The following is a 6,000-nucleotide window of genomic DNA, read 5'->3' on the forward strand; positions in this document are numbered from 1 at the left end:
ATGTATCTCATGACTCAATTTGCGTATGGTGAGCCATCCCTGTGCCCCTGGGATGAAGCCTGCTTGACAGTGATGTATAATCTTTTTAATATGTTGCTGTATTGGGTTTGCCAGTATCTTATTTAAGATTTTTGCATCTGTGTTCATGAGGGATATTGGTCTGTAGTTTTCTTTTTTTGCGTTATCTTTGCCACGTTCCGGTATCTGAGTGATATTGGCCTCATAAAATGAGTTGGGAAGTATTGCCTCCTCTTCTATTTTTTGGAAGAGTATGAGGAGAAGAGGTATTAAATCTGCTTTGAATGTTAGGTAGAATTCACTGGTGAAGCTCTGTGGTCCTGGACTTTTATTTTTTGGTAGGTTTTTTGATGATTGTTTCAATTTCCATACTGCTGAACAGTCTATTTAGATTTTCCAGTTTGTCTTGATTCAGTCTAGGAAGGTTGTATTTTTCTAAGTACTGGCCCATTTCTTCTAGGTTATTAAATTTGGTGTTATTTCATAGTATTCTTCTATGATCCTTTGCATTTCTGTGATATCAGTCATAATTTCTTCTCTTTCATTCCTGACTTTGTTGATTGGTGTCCTTTCTTTTTTTCTTTAGTGAGTCTAGCCAGAAGTTTGTCAATTTTATTGACCTTCTCAAAGAATCAGCCTGTTGTTGCATTTATTTTTTCTATTTTTTTGCTTGTTTGTTTTCATTTTCATTTATTTCAACTCTAATTTTGATTATTTCTTTCCTTCTGCCGACTGTAGGCCTCATTTGGACTTCCTCTTCTAGTTTTTTTAAGATGAAGTGTTAGGTTATTTATTTGGGCTCATTCTTGTTTTTGGAGGTAGGCCTGTAATTATATGAACTTTCCTCTTATGGCCACTTTTACCATGTCCCAAAAGTTTTGATATGTTGTACTATCATTATCATTTCTTTCTATGTATCTCTTGATATCTCTTTTTAGCTCTTTTCTAAGCCAGTTATCCTTCAGTAGCATGTTGTTTAATCTCCATGTATTAGTGGTTCCTTCTGATTTCTTTTTGCAGTTGATCTCTAGTTTCAAAGCATTATGATCAGAGAATATGGTTGGTATGATTTCAACTCTCTTATATTTGCTGAGGCTATCTCTGTGTCCCAGTATGCTGTCAGTCCTTGAGAATATTTAACGTGTACTAGAGAAAAATGTATAAGCAGCTGTTTGGGATAGAAGGCTCAATAAATGTCAATTATGTCCAGTTGGCCTAATGTATCATTTAAGGATGTTAATTCCTTATTGATTTTCTGTTTGGATGATCCATCCATATCCAACAGTGAGGTATTTAGGTCCCCTAGTACGATAGCATTTTGGTCTGTTCCTCCCTTTAGTTCTGTTAGTAATTGCTTTACATATTTCAGGGCTCCCTGATTGGGAGCATGGATATTAAAAAGTGTTATGTCTTCTTTGTTCATGATTATCTTTATCATTATGAAGTGTCCCACATTACCTTTCTTTATCTGTTTTATTTTGAAGTCTATTTTACCTGATATTAGCACTGCTACTCCCACTTTTCTCAGAATGCCTTTTGCTTGAAATATCATTTTCCACCCTTTCACTTTGAGTCTATATTTGTCTTTGTAGCTGATATGTGTCTTCTGAAGGCAGCATATGGTTGGGTTTTGTTTTTTGATCCATTCTGCAACTCTGTGCCTTTTTACTGGTGAGCTCAGTTCATTTACATTTAGGGTAATTATTGAAATATGAGGTCTTCTTATAGCCATTTTATCTTTTGCTTTCTGGTAGCTCGGTGTTTCCATTGCTTTTTTGTCCTTGTGCTTCTGTTTTGTTTTCTTTTGTTTTGTTCTGGTTTTTTTTGGTTGACTTTTCTGGGTTTTCCCTCTGGTCCTTCTTGTGTTATGTTATATATACAGTTCTGAATCATTGGCATATGGTTACCATTATGAATATGTAAAGTATACTTATATATATACAGTCGTCCATTTTTTTCTGTGCGTGCCTTATCTCCATTCCCCTTTGTGAATTTGGATCTTTGAATCCTCCTCTTTTCAGTCATTGTTATTTCTATTTGTCCTATGTATGCTGAACGTTCATTACTATCTTGTTATAACATTTCTCTTCCTATTATTTAAGCTTATAATGCCCTGTTCTTAGTAAGAGTTGCACTCCTCTGCTTCTATTTGCCTGATAGTCACTTTACTCCTAATTATGTTTTTTTTTTTTTGTCATTTTGTTTTAGGTTAACTGACCCCTTTCAGTATTTCCTGTAGTGCAGGCCTCATAGTGGAGAATTCCTTCGAGTTTTGTATTTCTGGAAAAGTCTTAATTTCTCCTTCATATCTAAAGGAGAGCTTAGCTGGATACATTATTCTAGGCTGGTAGTTCCTTTCACTTAATAGTTTAAATACTTGATTCCATTCCTTTCTGGTTTTCAGGGTTTGCACTGAGAAGTCCAAGGATAATCTAATGGGTTTACCTTTATAGGTTATCGCTTTTTTCTCCCTGACTGCCTTAAGAATTCTGTCTTTGCCATTGATTTTTGACAATTTTCATGCAATGTGTCTTGGTTGAAGGTCTTTTGGGGTTGGGTGTTCTGTTGACTTCTTGAATTCCAAGCTCCAGCTCATTCCTTAGATTTGGGAAATTCTCATCAATTATAAGTCTGAAAATGCTTTCTAGTCCCTGCTCCTTTTCCTCACCTTTGATAATGCCCGTTTTTCTTATGTTTCCTCTCCTGATGGAATCAGCTAGTTCTTGAATTTCTCTTTCATTATTTTTCATTCTTCGGTTTCTCTTTTCTTCCTTCTGATTTATTTCTAGATTTCTGTCTTCGATATCACTGAACCTTTCCTCTATTTGTTGACTCTTTTTCCTAAGCTTGCTATTTCATTTTTAAACTCTTGCAGTATGTTCTTCATCTCCAGAAGATCTATTCTGTTCATTTTGAGGGTTTCAATCTCCTTGCTCTGATCATCTAGTTGATTTTCAATTCCTGAAATTGTTGATTTGAGTTGTTTTGGATCTCATTGAGGTTTTTCAGAAGTACCATCCTGAATTCTCTGTCATTTAAGTTGCATATTTCTATGTCTGTAAGCTTATTTTCTGGAGATTTTTCTCTTTCTTTATGAGAGGCCTTGTTGCCTTGGTTGTCGTGCTGTTTAATGGACTATTTCTCTGCCTGGGCATTAATGGAAGTGTATTCTGTTGTTTTTCCAGATAGATAGAAGATATGTTATATAGAAGTCTCTTTTTAGCCTGTTGCAAAGAAGACGCTTTTCTTTTGGTTTCCTGTAGGTGGCATCTAAGGCTCTTGGATCCCTGATTTATATAAAGTCTTAATAATGCTTTTTAAATTTTCTTGTAGATATTTAATGACGCTCGCTATCCTCAGTTTCAGTCCCTGTCAGTGTTAGCAACAGTCTCAGCAGCGTTTGCTCTGATTCCCCTTGGTCTCCGTGGTGATCAGTTTCGGAGGGTATAGGGGAAGCGGCTCTCTGGGTTGGGGTTGGGAACTGCGGCTCAGCCTCAATTTTGCATCTGCAGCTCGCAAAAATCAGCTGTTTTTCCCCTGCAGTCCCGTCCCGCTTCTCTGCTTTCTGCCCTGATGACTGTGCCCTTCAGCCAGCCAGCCACGGGGAGCTCACACCTATCCCAGACAGAAATGCTCTGGGAACTCGCAGCACAAACTAGCCTCTGTTTTTCCCTCCTCCTCTTCCTGTAGGGAGCTCTAGCAGCTGGGATAGGCATTTTCTTTATTATTCTCAGTCCACCGCCCACCACCTGGGGTTCTGATCTATGGTAGCTCTTATGCACAGATCCCATGCTCAGATGTGCTGGTGTGCAGTTTGGGTGATTTTTGTTGAGTTTTAGATGTTCAGTTTATTGCTGTTTCAAGGGGAGAGATCTCTCACTCCTCTATGTTTCCGGAATCCACTGTCCATCCTTTTACTTTTAATCTGCCCGTAGTTTACATTTGAATTGAGTTTCTTGCAGGCAGCACATAGTAGGGTCGTTTTAAAAAAAACACTGCTAAATTTTTCAGAGAGCTAGAACAAATAATCCTAAAATTTATATGGAGCCATGAAAGACCTCGAATAGCCAATCTTGAGAAAGAAGAACTAAGTTGGAGGTATCACACTACCCAATATCAAACTATACTACAAGGCTACAGTAATCAAAACAGCAAAGTACTGGCATAAAAACAGATATATTGATCAATGGAACAGAGTAGAGAGCCCAGAAGTAATTCCATGCCTATACGCTCACTTAATATATGACAAAGGAGTCAAGAATATACAATGGGGTAAAGACAGTCTCTTCAATAAATGATATTGGGAAAATTGGACAGACCTGCAAAAAGAAAAAGAAGATACTGGACCACTTCTTACACCATATACAAGAATAGACTCAAAATGTATTAACGACTTAAATGTAAGACCCGAAACCATTAAACTTCTAGAAGCCCTCTGATATTGCTAACAGTGATTTCTTTTTGGATATATCTTCCTGGGCAGGGGAAACAAAAGAATAAATAAATAAATGGGACTAAATCAAACTAAAAAAATTTTGTACAGCAAAGGAAACCATCAACAAAGCAAAAAGACAACCGACTAATTGGGAGAAGATATTTGCTAATGATACCTCTGATAAGATGTTAATATCCAAAAATATATAAAGAACTCATACAACTCAACAGCAAGAAAACAAGCAATCCAATTAAAAAATGGGCTGAAGACCTGAACAGACTTTTCTCCAAAGAGGAAATACGCCTATTGACATATGGAAAGACACTCAAGATCACTGATCGTCAGAGAAAGGCAAATTAAAACCACAATGAAATATCACCTGACAACTGTCAGAATGGCTATCATCCATAAATCAAAGAACAACAAGTATTAGCGAGGATGTGTAGAAAAGGGAACCCTCATACATTGTTGGCAGGATTGCAAATTGGCACAGCCGATATGGAAAACAGTCTGGAGGTTTCTCAAAAAATTAAAACTGAATATACTTTTTGACCCAGCAATTGCACTTCTGGGTATTTATCCAAAGAAAACCAAAACAACAATTCATAAAGATCTATTGCACCCCAATATTCATGGCAATAGCCAAGATATGGAAACAACCTAAATGCCCATCAACAGATGATTGGATAAAGAAGTTATGGTTCATATATACAATGGAATATTAGCCATTAAAAAAAATGAAATCCTACCATTTGCAATGACATGGATGGACCTAGAGGTTATTATGCTGAGTAAAATAAGTCAGACCGATTAAGATAAATATCGTATAATGTCACTTATATGCACAATCTAAGGAACAAAAAGAACAAACTAATCAAAAACTGACTCACAAATATAGAGGACAATTTGGTGACAGTGAGGGGATGGGGTTTGGGAGCTGGGAGAATGGGGTGAAAGGTTAAAGAAGTACAAATTACTAGTTGATAGATGGGCATGGGAATGAGGAGCATGGCATAGGGAATGCAGTTAGTATTAATATATTGGCTAGGTGGAAAACCAACGAAGAGAAGGAGCAATTAGGGAGATTGTTTTATAAACTATATAAATGTCTAACCAATGTACTGTATACTTGAAACTAAAAACCCCAAACACCTGGTCAATTTTAATGGGTTTATTTAGATCATTTTCATTTACTGTAATTATTAGCATATGAGGGCTTGTGTGTCATTTTATTTATTTATTTATCCATTTGTTTATTTATTTTCATCTTTACTAAAATATAGTAGACAATTAATTGCTTGTATTTACATTGTACAATTAAAAGATTTTTATTATAGTTGGCATATAATAATATACCAGTTTCAGTTATATAGCATAATGATCAGAGATCCACATAACTCGCAAGTGATCACACCACTAAATCTAATACTCTTCTTCCCCCTTACATATTTATTCCAACATTATTATCTTCCCCATGCTACACTCTACATCTCCATGTCTATTCTGCAACTATCCATTTGTACCTCTTAATCCCTTTGCCCTTTTTT

This window comes from Pteropus medius, unplaced genomic scaffold (assembly GCF_902729225.1).
Source record: "Pteropus medius unplaced genomic scaffold, Ma_sr-lr_union100, whole genome shotgun sequence".
NCBI lineage: Eukaryota > Metazoa > Chordata > Mammalia > Chiroptera > Pteropodidae > Pteropus > Pteropus medius.